This window comes from Phodopus roborovskii, unplaced genomic scaffold (assembly GCF_943737965.1).
Source record: "Phodopus roborovskii unplaced genomic scaffold, PHOROB, whole genome shotgun sequence".
In the NCBI taxonomy this organism is placed as follows: Eukaryota; Metazoa; Chordata; class Mammalia; order Rodentia; family Cricetidae; genus Phodopus; species Phodopus roborovskii.
This window is the reverse complement of record NW_026125537.1, coordinates 1,095,981-1,117,843: the sequence shown is the minus strand read 5'-3', so window position 1 is coordinate 1,117,843 and position 21,863 is coordinate 1,095,981. Positions and strand designations below refer to the sequence as shown.

Sequence of the window (21,863 nt, the reverse complement as noted above, 5' to 3'; positions counted from 1 at the left end):
GAGAAGTTTAGAGGCTATCTCTAACATGAACTCAGAGAGTCACCCCACCTCTCCCTCAGCTGGGCTCCTTTATTCAGGTAAACTAACTTTATTCAGGTAAACAGCCTTTACTCAGGTAAACTAAAGGCCCTCTAAAAAGAGTTAGGCAGGGTCTCAGTAAATAGCTAATGAGCTGGCAGAGCCCAGGTTCTGATCCTAGTGTAGCTCTGTGCACTGCTAACTTTGAATGCAGCTAATCACTGCTTTCTAAGGTTCTGTTTCCTGGGCTGGAACAAGACAGGCAGTCCCCTAATTCTATAGGCTTTGGAGTTTACAGCCCAGAGAAATGGGTTCTGGGGTAGATGAGAGGCATTTCTTCCTATGGTCCAGAGCTAAGAATATAGGGTGGAGTCTAAGGAGAGCCTCCAGGCAGGAAAGAGCTCTGCAGGCTACAAAGGAATCTCTTCTTGTGTGCAATTTCCACTCAAGCCAGACACCAAAAAAGAATGTTGGACAAGGAATCATCAAAAGCACAGAGAACACTTACATTCTGACACTGTTTCCCTACAGTGGCCTGGCCATGTCCTGGTGAGCATATGTAAATAAATATTTAAAAATTGGGATTTTTAAAAAAGATAGCAATGTTTTTTGTTTTTTGGGGTGATTTTGTTTTGTTTTGGGGGGATTAGACAGGGTTTCTCTGTATTGTTTTGGAGCCTGTTCTGGAACTAGCTCTGTAGACCTGGCTGGCCTTGAACTCAAAGAGATCCACCTGCCTCTGCCTCCTGAGTGCTGGGATTAAAGGCATGCACCACCAACACCCAGCCAAGATAGCAAAGTTTTAACAATAATAGTCCTTAAATTTTTGTTTTCTTCTGTTTCACACCAGGCATACAATTTGACAAGGATGTGGGAAAGACTAATGGACAGGAAGAATCAAACTCCTTCATATTTGAGGGCAAGGAGACAGGCAGAGATGAGTGTGTGTGCACATCTTTATGCATGCTTGAGGGGAGAGGAGAGTAGTGTGGGTAAACAGCAACAGAGGAACAAGGCTTCCCCAGGGGCGGGTGTCACAGGAAGGTTCTTAGTCCCTGGGAATTCCGAACCTGCCCTGAAGTTCCCAGGACAAACCACTCTAGTTATTGAAGCCCTCTATCATTCCCTGTCATTCTTCAGCCTCAGTTTCCCCACAGGTTCTGGCATAGATTTGAGCTAGGAGACCTTGGAGGGACATGTTTGTTCTGACAGACATGCTATATTGAAAAACACCCTCCCACCTTCCTGCCACTACCCAAGAGACCTGGAAAGGCAGTCCCCTATTCCCAACCAGCTGTCTAGGGTTAGAGCTCGGCAGAGCACAGCCTCCACAAGTCTGTCCTCAATAGCTTGTCACAGCCAAAAGCTTGAAGTGGTTACAATTACAGCCAGGCTAACAGGATTAGGGGAGCGTTGAAATCTAAGAAATCTAATTAGCTCAGGCACCCCGGCCTCCCCCAGCACATCCTGTAGTAACCCTGGCAGCTGGGTCTAATGGGAGGGGCAGGCTCTGAGCCCTTAGGGCTACAGTCATTACCTGTACAGGTGTGCCTGGCCAGGCCAGATCAGACTTCTGGGGAGGTGCCATCTCAGCCTGCCCAGTTACCCACTTCCCACAACCCCACCAGCAAAGTCTTGTCAAAGGGTGGCACTCAACTAGGTTCCAAATGACTGGGTATAAGTGTGGTGACCATGGGGGGTAAAGAACCCAGAGGCCCCATAGGGCAGCCACCCTATGTAGTGTAAGGGACTGACTCAGCCAAAGGAGGGGCAGTTTGAGTCATACTCTGTATCTATAGAAACCATAGCAACTCAGGGACAATCTTGTTTCCTCCTCCAGGGCCAGGCAGAGTTGAAGCTGCATACTGCTACTGCCTAGGCAGACAATATCTGAGGTACAGTGAAAGCTGTAGATGGGGGTGGGGGACATCGAGAAAAAGGGGGGGGGAAGACATCTGCTGGGGGTATGCACTGCCAGATGCAGAGAGGGCCACCTGCGACCCTTCCTGGAAACAACTGCTGCACTCCTGGGGTCCACACAGGGTTCTGTGCCACATGCCAGCATAGTTGGGGCTATTGCTCAATGCACTGTGTTGCAGGGGTGTGTAAGGCCTGGAGCTGAGTCCTGGCTTAGCCACAGCCTCTTGGACTCTCACTGGGCTTTAGTTTTCTTCTCTGTTAAATGTAGTAATTCCATATAGCAGCTGTTGTTAATGAGATCAAAAAATTTTAAAAGTGATTCTAGACAGGCCACATCAGGCAAAAGAAGGAGCTATGGACACACCCTTTCTCATGTGCATATGGCAGGCAGCCAGAGGCTGGTACATAATTATTTATTTGGACTGGTCTTTCTGCTCTTACTGGACAAAAGCTCCTAAGAGTGTCTTGCATAGTTCTGGGACTCACTGCAGGTTTCACTCTGCAGACTATCATTAAACACATGAAGAGTCAAATCCTGGGTCCCTGAACTGACCCTATCCTCATTATGCAACCCCTCCCAAGTAATACCCAATTCAAGAAAAGAAAGTGTCAAGAGGCAAGTGGACTACCCAAGAGCCAATAGACAGACCCTTCTGTGAACTTCTCTTTTAAGGCTGGAAACAGACACTGGAAGAATGCCCCCCACACACACACATATCACTACAGCCTGGATACAGAACTTAGACCTCATGATCATTAAGGAAAAATGAGTCTGTGGTTGGGAGTGGCCCCTGCATCTTAAGCCTAAAGTCAGGATAGATCACCTGGTGTGGCTTTCTAAGAGGTGGTGAGCACCCTGTCACAGGAGGCATGCAAACTGAGGCTGAACAATCAGCTGTCAGGGAAGTAAGGATAAGAACCAACTTCTGGAAATGCTTCCAGCATCCCTTACCCTCAAGTCCAGCCCTTTTGCCATCTACTATTCTACACTGGAGTCTGTCTGGTTCTTTAGGCTGAAGACTCAAATGTTTGGATACACCTCATCCTTCCAGCAACCATGTGGGACGATGGAAGTTCTGTGCTTGAGCTCATTTTGCAAACCAGAAGACTGAGGCCTAGCAGAGTCAACCTCCTGGTCCACGCAGCCAGCAAGCTACAGTCTCCAGACACCCTTTCCCTCTCTCCTTGTCTAGAGTCTGTAATAGGACTGCAGTGTATTGCCTCCCTGAGGGAGGGCCTAACCTCAGACGCATGGTTGGAATTTCCAGGCCAGGCTCCATGCACCTAGGCAGCACCCAGGCAGGAGAAAGATCCACCCACAGAGAGGCCTGGGTAGAGGCCACTGTGTCCTACTGAGAGGATCCAGCAGTCACCAGAAGAAATTGCAGCCTGGGGGTCAGGGTCAGGGGTAATTAGGGCAGTGTCCTTTGTTGTCTATACAAAACCCAAGGAATCTCATAAAGATGCAACAGAGAGGCAGAGTCCTGACAAGGACCCACAGGAGCAGTTATGAATGAAATGTGTGGAACCCAGTCACTATCCAGCAGGCCCTTCATCTTTGTTTCATGCCACCATGTCCACAGATGCTTCCCAAAATTAACTTGATGCTGCACAGATTTCCTACAACCTTTTACCCAAGACTGTGTAAAAAAAAAAACCAAAACCAAAAAAAAAAAAAAAAAAAAAAAAAAAACACTCTATGGACTTGGGGCTGGAGCTAGTTATCCAAGATTCCTACACAGGCCTTCTTGTGCCCAGACTGGGGACATATACAGACTTCAAAGACCCTTCCTTCCTTACCACTCTTACCAGTTAGAGGTAGATATGTTGTTGCTCTTCTCATCTACATCGTTTCTTTCATCTTCTGGTAGGAGTGAACCTGTGGACAACTGTGTCATGTTGGGTCATCTAAACAGGGGCCATGGATGAAAATGCAGGGCTCCCATGGCTGGGAACATGTCACACACACACACACACACACACACACACACACACACACACACACGGAGATCCTTAGAGCCAAACCTCAACTTCTAGGTCTTTATTTGCCCCTGGATCCCCCCTCACACAAACACATTTTCCTTAGGAAAAAAAGAGAACATTTTGTCCCCACAAAGAAGCCCACAGCCATTTCTGCACAGACAAGGCTATTTATTCAAAGTTTTTCATAAGTCCAGTCTCCTCTGTGAGAAGTACTCAGAAAGTCTTACAACCGCAGCTCGCAGCTCAAGTCCTGGAAAGTCTAATAGCTCCTCCCCCAGCCTCAGTCACCAAGTTCCCAAGTCTAAACTTCTGATTCATAGGAGAAAATTAGGTCTCCAACCATGTGACTTGGGGCCAGTGATGCTTCTGTTTTTTGGGGAAAAACAAAACAACGAAAATCATAAAACCCAGAGAAAAACATCATCTCCCTCTAAATGCACTACTAGCCCAAAGCCACAGGCGCGCTCTCAGGCAGATAGGGCTTTCAATGTGCCTTTTGTTTGATGCTGGTGTTTCGACATCCTCTTTTTGAAGAGGGAAAGGTCAGCACAAGGCTCCTGGGGTGTTCACAAACCTTCTGCCTCTGCTCAGCGTTCAGGGGTCCCAAACAAGGGCCCAGGAATTCCCCCTGCTTTGGACCTCCTCAAAAACCAACCGGGATAAGAAAGGCCATGGCTTTGCTCCCTCATCTAAACTTCCCAAATAGCTCACAGGCAACTACTCTTCCACACTCTAGTCACCAAGCAAGCACAGGGAGACAGGCTGGAATTCACCAGCAGCCAAGTTGCCTGTTTCTCCAGCCTCAGCCACCATCCCTTTCTCTGTACCTTCAAAAAAAAAAAAAAACCAAAACCAGGCACCTCTGGAACAGCCTCTGGCCTCCTGCCCTGCCCTGTGTAACCAGCCTGTCCTCACACCCACGAAGGAGGGAGGAGACTGCACTAGTTAACCCTCTGGTCTACCAGGCCCAGGTTGCAGCAGAGGCAAACTGTTGCTCAAGAAAACCCTTCAAAAAACCACTGGCACCAAGAGGCAGTTGGAGCCAATGGCTCTCTATGCAGCACCAAGGCAGGGGCTTCCACAGGCGCAGCCCACTGACTGCCCTTTCAAATCGCGGGGAGTTGGTCCCCACTATTTATGCCCGGGGCTGTTCACCCACGGGGCTCCAAATGTCCCTGGCAGTGCAGAGAGGAGGGAAAGGCTGGCCGAGCGGTGCACTCACCCCCGCCAGCCCAGCCGCCAGCCAGCTTCTTGGAGATCTCAGAGAGAACATTTGTTTGGGCTGCCAAGTTAAATCTTCCTCCCTCATGTCAGGGCATTGGAAAAGCAGTCAGGGGAAAGGAGAAGGGGGAGAGCGGGGGTGGGAAGGAGCCGCGGGAAGGAGGGCGGGAGAGAGCAAGCAAGCAATCCTGGCGGGCAGGCTCCTCGTCTCAATTACTCTGCCCAAGGAGCTGCAGCTCCCGGGGCAGAAGTCTCCCGGGCCACTGGCATCGAAGCAGGGATCTGGCCGCCGGGCCTCTGGGTCGGGTGTGGGATGCCAGGGTCCCTCAGCCCGGTTGTGGGAGAGGCCTTCACCCTGCTCCGGGCTGGAGGCACAAAGTGGAACTGTAAAGGAGAGGAGGGAAAAGTTTGCGGCAGGTAGAGGGAAGGGCAGAGTGGCCGCGTCTAACAGTTACCCCCCCGGGGGGAGGGTAGAGGGCCCAGACCCGCAGTCCTGGCGCGCTGCGGTCCGCTAGCCCTCCCGCCTGGGTTGTTTACATTCCTGGAGTGTCTTTTAAACCCAGGGCTGTGGCCGGCTCCTGGCCTTCTCCGGCGGCTTCGGGGCAGTCTCCCGTGAAAATCTGCTGGCGCACAATGGCCGGGAGAGGCGGCCGCCCCTCGCCCGCACCCCCACCGCTCCAGGGCGAGGAGTCTGCCCTCTGCACCGCGCCCTCTCCCCGCCTGGCCAGCTTCCTGGACAGATGTCCCCGGCCAGGGGGCGACGCGCTCCCGCAGCTTGCACCACGACACCGAGGCCGTGCTCCCCACTGTTTTCTCCCTGGCCCTGACGCCAGGAAGGTGAAACAAGCTTTCAGAGCTTGACCCCCACCATCTAGATCCCAGATTCAGTTCCAGCCCGGTCCCCCAACCTCCGCCGGGGCTGGCCTACCACTCCCCCGGGGCCACTGCCGCCGGAGACAGAGAGGAAGAAAGAACACCGGGAAATTACTTTCGTATTTGCAACGCGCGCGCGCACTCACACAAAACACATCTTCCCCTTGGGCTCGCCTCCTGGCTGGGGCAGCCCCGGACAGGCGTTGGCCTGAAAGCCCCTTCGGCTTCCGAAGCCCGAACGGGAAGCCTAGACACACTATCTTCGGCGTGCCCTGCTCCAGCCACGCGCTGCGTTTTCCTGGGCCATTCTCCCCTCAAAACAACTTAACCGCGCCCCCATCCCCTACGTACAAAAGTGTGTTCACCATAGAAATTCGGAGACACAACTTAACACCACCAACCCTGGCCACCCTGGAATCCAGCGCCTTTCCGGCGGTTCTCCTACGCACACAGGAGTACAACTTCACATCTTTCCAAAGGAGGCGAAGGAGACTCAACCAGTTCTTCCCGAGTCCTTCCCTCCCTCCTCCGAATCCGTAACCCTGCCGGGCCCCGAGTATTCCGAGAAGACTGATGAAGGCGCGCCGGCAGGAGGCGGGCACCGAGTCCGCGCACACACAAACCCCACCGGCGCCCCGCACACCCGACAATCCCCGGGTCCCTGCGCTCATCCTAAGCCGCTCTGCACAGCTCGGCGCTCGCTGGTGGCCAGAGCCTCCGCCCCCGGAGACCAGGAAAGCGCACCGAGCCCGCACGGCTGACCCCTTTCGCCCGGCCGGAGCTAACCCTTTAAGCGGAAAGCCCCAGTACAGTACCCCGCGCTCGCACCCCGGCGATCCGCGGACAGCGGGAGGAAGCCTCGGTGCTAGCGGGCGCCTGGCTCTGTCCCCAAACTTACCGGGCGCTACGAGCACCACTGCCACCGCTGGAGGACGCGCCGCCGCCGCCGCCGCCGCCACCGCCGGGTAGGGCCGGCTGGAGCCGGGAGGAGCGCAGGGAGAGCGCGGAGATCCACTCGGCTCCGACTCCGGCTCCTAGCCGGCCGGTGCTGGAGGTCACCGCGCTGCGCCGGCGCTGCTCGCTTGCTCTGCGGCCCGATTGCTGCTCGCCCGCCCGCCCGGCCGCTCGCTCTCCGGGGCGCCCGCCGCCGCCGCCGCTCGTTTTTTTTAATGTCCACAGACAGTGAAAAGGAACTCGGCGTTAGGGGGTGAGTAAGTGAATCAACTCGCCCGGAGCCGAGCAAGTTGAAGTGTCAGATTACATTGGCTATTCTATTTCCAAAGGGCCCCGCGCCGCCGGCCTCTCGCAAAAGCCGGCACGGATTATACGCGGGAGCGGAGTGCCGCGCCTCTAGCGCTCAACTGGGTTTGCCTTGGTTCGCTCTCGGTCTGCGCGCTCGCTGCGCTCTTCTTTTCCCTTCCACCTACCTCTCCTTTCCCGTCTTTCCCTCCCTTTCTTCCTGTTCCCAGGTCTCTGCTCTAAGCTCTTCTCTACCAGACCCTCGTAGATTCTGCACTACCCCCACACGCCGCTGGTTCACTCTTGTCCCTCCTCTCTCCTCGCTTAGCTGCTCTTTAACACCCACCCCCAATCCCTTAAGTTTGGAATGGAGGAACCGATGTGCCTAGGAAGGGATCGCGTTGGTAGCAGCAAAATTACTGTCCGTAGGTGCACCCCGTTTCCTGCTGGTTCCCTGCGTGAGTGCACTGGGCCCGCAGGTGCTGTCAGCTATCCGAATTGGGGTGACCGAGTTGCTAACGAGAGGTGTGCAAAAGCTTTCCCGGAGATTTTGGATTATTCCTAAAACAGGGTTGCAGAAAGAGGATGAGAGGACCCCAACCTTCACCACCACTGGTGACGTAGGGGATTGAAGCGCGCCGTCCTTGACCTTTGAGGAGAGGGGGATGAAGATTGAATCATATGTCCCCACCCCACTCGAAGTTCAGAGGCGCAAGAACGCCCCGGTGCCCTGCAGGAAGCGCTTGGGGCACCATGAGCCGAGCGCTCTCGCCTGCCGAGGTAGAAAGAAGCCAGCCCAGCTCTTAGCTCAAGGCTGGGCACTACTTCTTTGGTGGCGTAGGGCACTCACGAAACACAGTTAGGTGCACCATTCGCAGGGGTTCCCCTCGCAGACCCGCCCCCGAGAGTATCCAAGTGCGCGCTCCCCTTGGCTCATGTCCATTGCCACTCACGCAGAAACTCCTACACACACGTTTGCGCCTACCCTCAGCAGAGCACGCGTACTGACCCCCCCAACACACTTGAGCACGCACACACTTTCCATTCTAGATATACCCGTGCACCCGGGCTCACAGAATTGTGCACATTAACACTGCTGTAGACCACCTCCGGTACGCTTAAAAATAAACCAAAAACAAAACAAACAAAAAAAAAAAAAACCACGAGGTATTCGCCCGTGCATTACATCTCACGCTCACGTACAAACACATACTCTTCTTACTCTCTCACTTCCCTTCCTCAACCCTCCACCTCCTCCTGATTAGAGGCACTCCAGTCCTGAGGATAACAAGCGCCTGGGTTGGACACGCGCGCATGCACTCCCCTCCAGGGCAGGCAGGGTAGACTTGGGACGCAGCCCGCTAGGCGATCCAGGTGTGGCAACGGCTCCGCCTTCCGCGTTTTGCAGGCAGCCGCGGTGTTGGAGGCGAGGCGAGGAAGGGAGCTGGAATAACAAAGGCAAGTTGGGAAGAGCGCAAGGGGGCGCAGCCCCGGCCGGGCCGCGGGGGGAGCCCTGCACGGCCGGGTCGTCGGAGGCTGCTTGGCCACTAGCCCGGAGAACCGGAGGTGGGGAGGGAAGGTGAGGGTAGAGGGGCGGGGCCTCCGCGTGACGTCAGAGAACAATGACACCGCTGGGGGCGGGCTCGGACAGGCAGCCCGGGCGGGGGGTCTTCCTCCGGGCCTGGGGCGGGCGGAAGAAGTCTTGGCCTCCGCGGGGCTGCAGTTTGATTGACGAGGTCCGCATGGGAGCGCAGGCGTGCCACGCAGACTCGCGGGTTCCTGAGCCTCTTGGGCGGTGGTCATAGCGCACCTCGGGCCAACGGGGGGAGCAGGCCGGAGCTCTCCCCCCACCCCCACCGCAGACCCCCATTTTAGAATATCCTTCAGAAGGCTGGCTGCTTTGACCTGGGCTTGAACTCCTTCAGGGCCAGAGAGATCACTCCTTCTACCACCAAGACAAGGAGGCAAAATGTGTTTGCTAGCTTTGAATTCATTCTCAAAGCTCAGACGGTCTGGCAACCGTGAACTCAACCTGGAATTCCTGAGGGCAGACTGCAGCTCAGGTTCACAGGGACACCAGGCAGGGGGTGTCTGGGTGCAGGGAAACTCCCCCCCCCAGGTAAATTCTGCCTCCAGCTGCTATTGAGTCGGGGGTGGAGGTATTCCTTGGCCTCAGCCTTCTCTGTCCAGTCCGTTCACACAGGATGGACTTGCTCCACTACCCACCCACAGGTGGCAGCTGAGTATCCCTGGGAAAATTGGGTGGCATAATCATTTTCAGGCCTCCAGGGACACTGGAATGGCCTGGTCCCAGCACATTTCCAAGAAGAATATCACACACACACACACACACAGAGGGGGGGGGGGTTGGGAAGGTTAATCTGAGAAACCCTAGAAAGCTTGATGGGAAAGGAGAGAATTCAGTTTGCTGAATGGACGATGGCCAGCCCTCAGACATACCAGAAGGCCACCTTCATCCCCTCTACCAAAGTTCCTGCCACACTTGGGATGCAAGAATCTGGCTCAAACCAACACCTGGGCCAATTCCTGTTGCCTTGATGACCACCTGAGTCAGGACAGTCCAGACCTCTCAACCTTCTCTCCAAATCCTGTAAGTAACCAGGAAGTGGAGAAAATGTTGACCTCAGGTAGAACATTCATCATGTGCCAAAACTCTGCTCAGAAAGCTCCATCCCCTTCCTTAAAAATCGCGTTGTATTTATTTGAGGGGAGGGGTACACATGAAGATCAGAGGACAACTTTTAGGAGGAATCACCTCTCTCCTTCTGTCAGTATAGGTCCTAGGTAGGGATTAATCCTCGGGTTCAGCAGCAAAAGTCTTTACCCAGTGATGAGCCATCTTGCTGGTTCCCCCACCCCTTATTTGTAGCTAATATGTTCATCTGGAAACAGGGAAGTGGCCTCAGAGGGCAGAGAAGTCAAGACAGAGCCAGCCTTGTTTTGAGCCTTCCCAGTCCATCATGGCACCTTGGGCACAATAAGTCTAGAAACCACAGGGCTCGGGCCTCAAGAGTTGGGGAGCCCAGGACCCTTGTTATCTCTATTTCTCTGTCCAGGAGGCTACTAGGCCTTTTGGCGCTCTCTGGAGTCTTAGAAGGTATGACTTATTTAGTGCCTACTATGTGCTCAGTGAGGACATCATAGGCATTATTGTACTGCCTGCAGTTGGGGACATTACTATCCCTTCTAAAGAAAAGTAGACTGTAAGTGCAGGTCCCCATGCTGGGCAAGCCCTCACTGGAGCTCTGCATCCTTAACCAGAAATTCTTTGTGGCCCTAGGCAAATTGTTCTTTCTTTCTGAGCCCTCTATAAACTAAAGGTTAGGTCTCATCACAATGATCAAGCCTTGCTGTTGTCTAAGCCACAGCTGCAGTAGGCCTGGGTTGAAACAGAGAGGTGGAAGGTACATTCCCGGTGCAGATTCCTCTATTCCCCCTGGCCCAGAAATCAACATCAGTACCCACCAGAGTGTGTGGGCTGTGCAATGTAGGCTGAGCTTACACCCATCTTTCCATCAGGTTTAAGTGCCTCTTGCTTCCTAGCCTGATAGAACCATCAAAACTGAGGAAGAGGGCCACTGTTAGGTAAGGCCTGAGCCTGGGTCCCAGGAAGTAGGAAGTCCAAGGCTGGGGAGGAAAGTAGTGATGGGAGGTGTAAGCACCCTAAGTATGCAGAGAATCTGTGCAGGCAGGGTGTAGCGATTGTGGCTTCTGGACCAGGCTGGCATCAGTGGGCTGAAGTAGGAACAAGGCACACAGGTTCTTGTCTCTCTACTCCAGGAGCCAGAAGGTTTGTGAAAATCCAGCTCTCTGCTCCTATGGATCAGTTGCTTTGGAGCTCCCTCTCCTGTGTCTCCAGGATGAAGGAAGAGCACAGAGGTTGACTGGCTGCTGGGAGGTGGGGTTAGGGTCCCAGGTCTGGCTCCACCCGCGACCTTATCTCATGACCAAGTATGATACAGCTGATGTGACTTTCAAAGTGCTTTGGGGAAGATATAAGCACCTGCTAGAAGCCTATCTCTGTCTAGGCCCTTCCTGGACAGTGAGTAATAGGAACAGAATCTTCACCTGTGATTGGAGCAGGATCCTTTAGATGCTGCCCAGCTCTGTACCTATACCTCTTAGGAGTAGATAGCTGGTCCAACACAGAAAGCCTGTACCCTCCAGTACAGTGCCTCTGTGTTCCAGCTAGATACTCCTCCCTTCTCTGAATACTGACATGTTGGAGCAAGATTCCAGGTATATGACCATCTAGGATTTAATTTGTGTTGATTACTTCATGGGGGCGGGGCACTTTGAGACAAGGTCTTGCTGTATAGCCCAGGCTGGCCTTTGAACTCAGAGTTCCATATTGGCTGGATGCTGGGAGTATACCCAGCTAGGATGTGTCATCTTGTCTTGCCATCCTCCGATCCTCACAATGGCACTTCTATGGGTGACTAAGATGATGCAGAGGGAGGTGGTGGCTTTCACTGGGTCACAGGACTGGGAAATCCAGAGAAAGCAGCATAAAAGGTGGGCTGCTTCCTGCAGTGCCCTCACCGTACACCAGAGCTCCGCCAAACAGCAGGCTGGGACTGGTGTGTGAAGGACAGCTGGGGGAGACAAATGCAACATGCCAAGAGTGGAGTACAGTGGCTTCCTGCCTCCATCCTGCAGCACCTTCATCCTGCAAAGGAGCTCAGGCCTGACATCTCAGAGATACATGCTTTCTACACCCTCTTGCCCTGTCTTCATGTTCTTCATGCTCAGTGGCTCAGTACCACCATCACATGCATACAACTCTTTGGCCTGCTTTTGTGCATACTCCTTTTGTCTCTTAGGACACACCCATTCCAGCCTTCTATCACCTGCTTGGAAGCCTACTCTGATGATACCACCAGCCAATCTGTCTACATCACCTCCATCCCTGAATGCTGCCAGACTGCCTCCATATCATTGTGACCTTAGCGACTGCCTATTAAATTCCTGCTATGGGCCAGGTACCCAGTAGTTCATGCACTTGAATTCTGGTCCTCACTTGAGCTGAGGATTAGTATTAATGGCTCCATTTTACTGATAAGAAAACTGAGGTACAGGAAATCACAGTTGCCAGTAACACCTTATGATGGGAAGCAACCCAGTCTCCACCCTGTAGAGACAGAATGGCACATTGCTCTATGCTATCATCCAGTGAACTGACAAGCAGTCAAGTGCAGCGGAGATTCGGGAGTAGACATAGACAGACCAGGCTCCCATGAAGGACGACCCAGATGCCATTCTTCAGGTTTAGGGAAGAAAGCTCACTGGTTTTGAATAGGTGCCTGGAAGGCAAGCTGTCATGGAGGCTGTAGAAAAACAGACCAGAGTGAGACATGGATCTGCACAGGATCACACAGCAAGGGTAGGAAAGTATCAAGGCTCCCAAAGTGACAGGCATTCCTGCACTTTGCAGCCTGCCTTGGAGCTCCTGCAACTGTGCTCTTTTTGAAGGACACACAGTCCCAGACACCTTGATGATGTCCAATTAAAGTGAAAGAGGAGAAAAGAGAAACCGAGGCATTGTTCTCAATTGCAGCTGTTGCCAGCCAGAACCAGAACCCAGCTATATAGGATGGAGCAGGAGCCGGCCACTCAGAGGCCTGGCCCCACCCTTTCTTCCTAAGTGTCAGATGTCGTTTGGGAGGGCTGGAGGACCACTGCCACCATCATGCTTTCCAGCTGGACTCCTTCCCTGGCAGGCAGAACCCCACCCTACCAAGAAAGGACTGGGTAGATGTCTGGGGGTGTTGCAAATACCTCTCTTCTGGAACATCACTTTCAACACTGGATTGATTCCAGGGTGAACACAGCAGGCTTTCCTACCCACCCCCAGGAAGGTACACCATCTGCAGGGGTAGAGGACTAGGAATGCTGGAAGCACATTAAACAGCTCTTTGCTGAGACAGCCCTTTGTCCCCCCCCCCCCCCAAGACTCTGTGGCTGTCTGCTTTTGCTCACACCCTTTTTGAGAGATCCCTCTTGCACTTTAACTCTGACCTTACCAGGCATGGGCCATTCTGACCCAGGTTACTCTAATGATTAGCCCTGCAAGACCAACATTCTGGTCTTGGGAGAAGTTGCTGCCAGGGCTGGCTTCTCAAGCTCCCCCCCCCCCCCGGGAATAGCACTTTTGAGCTTGTAAATAGTACTTTCTGCCCCACATGAGTGCCACAACAGCCCCAGGAGGCAGACAGATTGCACAACTCACTTTGTGGAAGAAAATGGCTGGGTGGTTTGGACAGTATCATACAGGTATGTATGTCGGTGTGTGTTGGGCGACTGGCCGGGGGGATGTCTTGTCAGGATTTAAACCCTGATAACTTGTATCCATGTCACCAACCCAAGGTAGTGCTGTTTCAAAAGATGCCACTCCTATCCCCAGATGCTGCCAGGAGACAGGATCTCAGATGCTTTGATTCATTCAACAAATAGAGTTGGCTCTAATCTGTGTGTAAAGCAGAGTTAAGTGCTAAGGTTCCAACAAAGAGGAGGCAGATGTGACCCATACTGCTACCCATCTGACATTCTGATGGAGGAAACCAGTCAAACAGGCCTGTGCAGAGACTTCTGTTCCCAGAGGTTTAGCCATGCACCCCAGGAGGAGCCCTGGATCCAGGGTCTCAGAACATAGACTCTCTCTTGCCCTAGTGTTTCTTACTAGCTATGTGGACTGAGAGGCTTTCTTGACATCTGTGAGCACATAGCTTCTCCCATAGTTTCTAGGTCCTTGCCCTACTCCCACCTTCTAGGTCAAGTGGTTAATGATTTCCTGGCATGAGTAATTATACTGGTACAGTGTTTTCATAAATCCAACTTTTTATGGGCACTTGAAGTCAGAGAGGGGCTTCTCAAGTCATCTGACTTGAGGCCCCTCACTAAGCAAGAACACCTTAGCCTCATTCTTCCCAGGAAATAAGTCCCCCCCCCCTGCCCATTCCCCCTCCAGTACCTTTCCAGAGGAGATAGAACACTTGCTCCTTCACAGAGCAAAATTCTGCCCAGCAGTGTGTATGCTAGTAAATGTTTAACATCTGGCTCTCCAGACTGGGGAAAACCTGATTCGTAGTATCTGTTGATTCCCTTAGTGTAAATAGTCCTACCATGGTGGCCTGGTGCTGCATGCTTTACAGTTCACACAGTTGGTGAAAGTTTAACTGCTACTTTTCCTAAGCCAATACAAGCAACTACAACATGGAGTTGACCTCAAAGAGAAGCCTGATTCAGCTTAACTTGCTGGAAAGTTCTTTCTGGTATTAAGCAAAATACTTCATTGTCCACATGCAGCCCTTTACATCTTGATTTGAACCCCCGAGATGAGTAGATCCTCGGCTTAGCGGAGATAGTAAAGTCACCTTCCTTTCTGCCCTTCTCCCTGCCTCCTTTCTTCCCTTCCTTTCACAAATATTTATTGGGCTCTGGTGACGCCATGGTGCTAGGTACTATGGCTACACAGCCCATATCTTCAATCCCCTGGCTCCACCTATGTGCCTTCCTAGACCCCACTCTGACTGACTGACACCCACTCTCCTGAGCTTGCACTGACTGCCTCCCTTTCCCTTCCTGCCTTGGTCAGCTTGTCTCCCTCTCAAGCCCTCCCAGAGCCTTTATCGTTGTCCCTTTTGGCACTTATCACTTTCTACCTCGGATTACAGCTATTTGTGTACGTGGCTTATCTTCCTGCCAGACAGAGAGGCAGCTCCGACTGTTGAAAGTGTGGACTTTGGAGCCATGTGACCAGGCCTTCCATCCTAGCTCTGTTACTAGGGATATGTGTTCTCTGTAGCTCATACCACCTTTGGAAGCCTCAATTTCCTTATCTGCAAGACAGACCTGGTGATAACCTCTTTCAAGATGGTTTTGGCCATTCAGGGGGATTAAAATGTAAACCCCTTTTCCAGTCCCTGTCTGGACTTCCATCCTCTTCTGGAAAGACTTTGTACCAGTGCCTCTTCTTAGTCTAATTGTTACACTGTAATACTAGTAACAGCAGACATATAACAATGAGATACAGGGTCCAAGAACTTACATGTGTCTATGTATTTCATCCTGCAAAGCTTGGAACACTGGAACTCACCTATTTCCATCACTAGCAGGTAGTGTGCTGGGTGTAGTACCACACACCCATAATCCCAGTGTCTTAGAGGCTGAGGCAGGAGGAACATGAAGAATACGATGCTAGCCTGGAGAATCTTTCCCAAAACCAACCAACTGCCCAATCAAATAAAAAGATAATTTAAAGCACAGACAGGTTACAGAAACCCAAGGTCACACAGCTACTGGATAAAAAGAACTAAGATAAGAACCCAGGACAGTCTGTTTTGGAGCCACAGTTGTTAAACGGTGCTGTATGGCAGTGCTGTATGCATGTGCCTGTGGATTGTAGAGACCGGGAATTGGGTGTCCATAATGTTCCCTGCCCTGGCACATCCTTACCCAGTCTAGAGATAGAGGTTGAATGATACAGATAAGCCACTGATCTTCCCTTTGGGGCTCTCAACAGGTAAAGTTAGTACCCAAGGAAGGAATATCTCCAGGCCTTTGGCTAGGAGACAGGGAGGCCACTGATGGATAAAGCAATGGGAGGAAGCTCACTGAATCATTTGTGATGGGCCTTGACAAAAATAGAGGAGCAAAGGCTGAATATATTAGTAGGAGAGCATCAGGGATATACCCAGGTATAAGGTTCACATTTCTATTCAGGCTTTTGGAAGAGCAATAGATAGCTGGGCTGACCTGGGCCACGTTGATCCTCTGATTTTTGGAAGCTCTTCAGCTCCAAATTCACACACCTCTTTTTGGGCTCATCTTTCTATTTCACTAAGTCCTAGTTTCTCCTGCAGAATAGGCATGAAGAGTGGACCTTGGAGTCCGTTGAAGGCTGGAATAGATGGCGTGAGGTGGGAGCTGGAACCTCATGAGGCAAGAAGTGGGTGGAGGTGGTTGGGAGAGAGAAGAGATGGTAGAGTTCAGCATGCCTGGTCTGGGGTAACAGGTACCAGATCTCAGTCTTTCTCACCTGTTTTCTGTTGCCAAATGCTTGCCAACTCTGATGGTGTCTACAGGGGCAGATCCATGCTGAACCCTGTTCCTCCCTTCAGTTTAGGACAGCCTGACCATGGCTCCTGAAGGCAGACATTAAAGAGTCCCTGAAGAACATTTGTTAGGCCTATGCTTCAAGGACACTATGAGACCCCTGTTGATCTGACCAAACCACTGTCCTTAAGACCTAGTAAGAACTGGGTCTCAGGTGTGTGACAGGGCCCTAGAATGAAAAGGGATTGTTCCCCCAACCCAGCAGCCTCTCAGGGCCCTTGGGGGAATGGCGGTATGTATGTGTGTGTGTGTGTGGGGGGGTAACAGTGAACTGGTGGATCAGTCCAGGCTCATCCTCAGGGACTCTCTATGATGCTAATCTCTTTTGCTTTTGATCCCTGCCCCCCTCCCAGTCCCAGCCCAGTCTGAGCTGAAGCCTTAGTGCTCCATTGGAGCAGGGATTAGGGCTGCCCTGGGTGAGGCCCAGCATATCCGTAATGAAGCAGAAGGGGTTTATCCCTGGGCAGGAGATCAGAGCCCAAGTTACTTGCCTGGTATATGCATTGTACTCTCCTTTGCCAGAACTTTCTCACTTTCACTTTTCCTCTCCTGGGCTGACACTCTCCTCTCCAGCCGGGCTCTGGTAGTCCCATATCACAAGGAAGCCCAGTGTGCCCTGAGGAAAGGACCAGAGTCTCTGGCCTGTAAGCTGTGAGCTCAGTTATTCCAGACTCCTGCCTTGTCTATATGAAGGAGCTTTGTTCAGGTAGGTTGTTGTTTTTGTTTTTTTTGTTTGGTTTGGTGTTTTTTTTTTTTTTTTTTTTTTTTTTGCCAGTACTGGTGGAGGGATGCTAAACGCCAGGGATATACCAGAACATGCATGGTCTCTCACAGTCCCTGCAATAGGCCTGCTTATGGGGAGGCAGAGTGTACCAAAGAATGTGACCTAAGAGGTGCAGAATGACCAGACCTAGAACAGCAGCTTATCAGAGTCTGCCACTGTACAGAGGACAACAAGACAGATATGTGCAGTCCTTGCAAAGAATGTGCAGGCCTTCTCTGCCTGCCTTCCTGTCCATGCCCAGCCTTGCTCTAGACATGACAGGAATCTGCTATACATTTAGTGGAGTTGGGAAGAGAGCCCAGGTTTTCACACTGCTGCAGAGCTAGATAGGGTACCTTTAAGACTGGCAGCCTCAGGGGATCATAGAGGCCTCTCAGCCAACCCAGACTCTCAACAGCCCTGTAAAACTGGGCTTATACACAATTAAAATTTCATTACATTATATTTCCTGCATATAAAAGACTATTTGTGAGCTATGAACACATCACAGTGAAAGCTCATGCTTAAGAACTGGATTGTTTGGGTACTGGGGAAGACCTGCCTCTTGGCCCCCTACTTCCTAGGTGGAACTAGTACCCTAAATGTGGTCATTACTTCCTTCCTCTTTTAGAAAAACCATTTCAGTACATGTGTGCAGAACCACTGACTTATCTGTACCTTTGAGACATGGCATTGGGTTCTTCAATCCCAGAGGACATGACTTCTTTAAGGGGAAGAGGGACTTTTGAGGATCTGCCTGTACTCTCATGCCCCCTTTTTCTTTAGGGCCACAAGGAACCTCATTTGCCCTCTTGCAGCAAATGGTCCAAAATGGACATGTGTTCCTGGTGCAGCCAGCAGGGCAGGACAGCACCTGGCAGCTAGACATTCCTTGAGCAAGGTGTGCTAACAATGTGCTTGCCTGGGAAGTGTTCTCTGCCTGTAGGACCCTTTCCCTTCCACTCAGGATACCTGGCTCCTTCCAGCTCCGGCCCCAAGGTTGCATTTCTTGGGAGATCTGATCTCTGTACCCATCAGTGTCTTTGGGGTTCCTGTTCCTCTCACGGGGCAGAGATGTTAGGTAGCTAGTACCCAAACTCCAGGGGGCTGAGCATTGGCTCCAAAGTAGACATTCCTAGAGTGACTTGGACATTCCTGAGTATAGGGACTCCATGGATATGGACTTCTTACAAGTCCTGTGGGCTAGTATGGCCTTTGTACTGGGAGGCAAGTCTCAGGGAGGCACCTAGGACTTGGGGTGCTCTGCTGTCTGTCCACTTGCTGGATGGATGTATAAGTCAATATATGTGCCTACATGTAAGTGTGGTTGTTATGAGTATGTATACATGCACGCACACACTTACACATGCACATTTACATTTGTGTATAATATGATTCCAAGTCTACTTCTGTGTTGAGCATGATGCATGGACTTTCTTCTCTTTGTGGACAAGCCTGTTTGATCTCTGAGCATCATACAAGGCACATATATGGATGGCTTACCATGCATTTGACCACAGAGGCTGGCCCTTGAGGGGTTTGACTAGCTAGTCACATGTTATCCCAGATTGCCCACCAGCCCTAACAGCCTCCAGTATCATGAACTCAGCCTCTCAGATAGAGTCCCTAACAGCCAGGGACATGATAGGGAAGCTGCAGGTTAACAGTGGGCCCAGAGCCATGAGACCAGCAGCCAGGTATCCAGGTGTTTACTTCTCATGCTGAGTGACACATTTGGGGCCTGCCAGAACCACAAAAGAAGCTGACAACTGGAAGGTCCAGAATCTTCCCTTTCTCTCTTGCTTTCTGGAATATAGCCTGTGATTTTCCCTGGCGATATTTCCTCAAGTGTCCTATAAGAGGGCACATAGCTATAAGCAATGGCAGAAACAGAAGATAGACTGGAATAGGGTGAGACTGGGACAGCACCACCCAATGTCTGAGGCAGGAGCCAGGCACACAAGCACACATGAACACTCACATATACACATATGGTTACAACATGTGCGTGTGTGCCCAGAATAGGACATAAGAACTAGGGACATATATTGCAGACCTTTTCCCTGTCTCTTTACTCAGGCTGTTCCCAAAGGGGACCTTCAGCTGTAGTGCCCACTGTGACTAAGTTTCAAGTTGTTGTATTTGAGGGCGATGAACTTAGACACAATCGGGGAGTCCTTTCTGGGTCCTTTTGGGTTTTCCTTTTCATGTTACTTGGTGACCTGGGCTATTAGTATGGTTGTGGGGGCTGGCAGATTCTTGTCCTAACTTCCACGCATCTCCCTCCCAAAGGCCTGAGTGAAAGCTCTCTCAGTGGCTCTGTGGCTTAGCTGACAAGGTCTCTGCCTGGGAACTCTGGCAGCCTGGTAAAACCCATGACTCCTTCCTTCCGTCTGTGGGACTGTGGACAAGCCCCTTGCCTCCCTGAAACCCAGTTCCACACTTGTACAGATAGGATGACCACTGACTTCATAGTGCCTGGAAATAGTCACCAGTCCAGGACACAGTTGAGACAATTCAGTTAAATTTTGCAAGCCCCATGCCTGGTGGAAGCCCCTGGGTTCAGGCCACTAATACCACAGGATCTGTACTTATCCTGGTAGTCCCAGGAGAACCAGAATCCAGATTTGGCATTGCCTTACCAGCTGACAGTGTGAACATGTCACTAGTCCCCTCTAGCTATAGCTACCTCCATATCAAAGGACCTTATCAACTCAAGAGTTAGATGAAATAAGAGTAGTTGATGGGCCATCAGAAGGGTCTTGTCAAGTAGCAAGTTTGTACCCCTATGAGAATGATGGAGAACAGAACACTCAGTCTTCTAGCATCCAGATGGACTGAGCTGTATGTCCCCTCAGAGGGACACTGAGTAGTTTGAGAACCCTCTTCTGAGCCCACCAGGCTCCTGACTGCTGGTGACAGAAATGCTCCTTTGAGGGGAGGCTAGGTCCCTTTGAAACTGCCAGTCTGCACTAGAGGGGCAGAAGGTGACCTGCTTTTAAAGCAGCTCCTCTGGCTCTTAATTACCCTGTCATCCATAGGTGGAATTTCCATGCAGTTAGCTGAAGAAAGGCACCCACTCTGCTGGCTGCCACGTGCCAGTGGGGGCCCGGCTTCCCTGCCGCCTTTGTGTAGTTGCTAGAGCCTCAGTGGCAGCCAGCTCAGTTTCTGATTTTAATGATTTCCTGAATTCATTCCATTTCCTACCTCGAGAAAAGGAGGAGAGGTGATCCTCTTGGAAATTCACGTAATTGCTTTTATTTGATTTTTATTAAAATGCATTCAGGAATAATGTGATTGCCCCCGTTATTACGTTGTTCATCAATCCTGCTCAGGGAATCTGTGGTTAAAAAAAAAAAAAGCAAAAAAAAAAAAAAAAAAAAGCAGTGGGTGCAGGAGCCTCCAGGGTGAGCATGCAGGGTACGATGAGGGCACCTCACAGTGGCTTGGGGCTCTTCTGCCCTGCGGGAGTCATAGCCCACTTCTGGCTCTTCCCTAACTCTCTCTTCTCTCTCTCTCTCTCTCTCTCTCTCTCTCTCACACACACACACACACACACACACACACACACACACACACACACACACGGCTTCTGCTGCTTGCTGTAAACATATTTTACATGTCTTCTAACTTCAGTCTACCCCTGCTCTCTTCCTGCCCACCTTGAAGACACAGGGACTCAGAGGTGAGATCTGCTGCCTCCCCTTGCCCATGGCCCCAGTTGCCTGCACTTTGGCCTGTTTCCCAAATAACCTTTGGCTTTGGGCTCTTGGCATACAGTTAAGAAACCAGTGTCTTGCCTGGCAGTGGTGATGCACACCTTTAATTTCAGCACCTAGGAGGCAGAGGCAGGAGGATCTCTGTGACCTTGAGGCCAGCCAGGTCTACAGAATGAGTTCCAGGACAGCCAGCACTACACAGAGAAACCATGTCTCAAAAACAAAACAAACAAACAAAAAAAGAAAACAAAACAGTATCTCCCTCAGTGTGGGCACAGTCCTTATCTACCTGACACAGTTGTAAAATGGGCAGGTTGCTTTACTGATGAAGGTAGCAGAATACAGCCCAGTGCCGTGGTGCACGCCTGTGATTCTAGCATTAGGGAAACTGAGGCAGGAGAAGCTCCAGTTCAGCCTTAACAAAGACCAGCTAATGGGAATGTGAAGACTTTTCCTTAGCAGAGTGACAAAACTGATCGAGTAGCAAGCACCATGGAGTGAACTCCCTTGGGATGTCCATCAGGGTGGATTGGACGATGTGGCCTTGCCTCACAGGAGTGGATGGGTTCCACCCAGCCTGGCTATTGTTAAAGGTGACCTGCTCCTACTGGAAAAAGCTATGCAGAAAATCAGAGTATGAGGGTAGATTCTTTCGGAGCTCCTTCTGGGGGGGGGGTGCTCATTTCATCAAAAGCCTTTTTTTTTTTTTTTTTTTTTTTTTTTTTTTTGGTGCAAGTTGTTTGGCAATGGCCACAGCTAGGGAATTCAGAGAATGGAGCAAGTAGATTTTGAATTTAAGCTATTGGAGTCTCTGGTGCTTACCACCCAGCTAAGCACTCAGATGTGGTATCTGAGGCTCACTCTGCACCATTCCTGCCACTGGGAGTCTGTGTTACTATTATTCTCTGTGGGCCAGGCTGCATGCCATCCAGATCCTTGACAGCAATCCTATCAACTCATGGGCTCTTGCTCCAGAACTTGCATGGGCTTCT

At 51.4% G+C, this 21,863-nt stretch overlaps 2 protein-coding genes across 4 annotated transcripts in view; both read right to left on the bottom strand.

Moving 5' to 3' along the window:
• Zmiz1 (zinc finger MIZ-type containing 1) overlaps positions 1-7,133 on the bottom strand; it is a 190,534-nt gene extending 183,401 nt beyond the window's left edge. For 2 of the 3 annotated variants that reach the window (XM_051176689.1, XM_051176686.1), the window contains exon 1: positions 6,914-7,133. The gene's annotated coding sequence lies outside the window, so the exon portion shown is untranslated. The remainder of the gene's footprint in view (positions 1-6,913) is intronic. The other variant, XM_051176687.1, reaches the window with a different exon arrangement.
• The window catches only part of Rps24 (ribosomal protein S24), a 1,129,312-nt gene that overhangs the window by 174,907 nt on the left and 932,542 nt on the right, over positions 1-21,863 (bottom strand). The window lies entirely within an intron of this gene.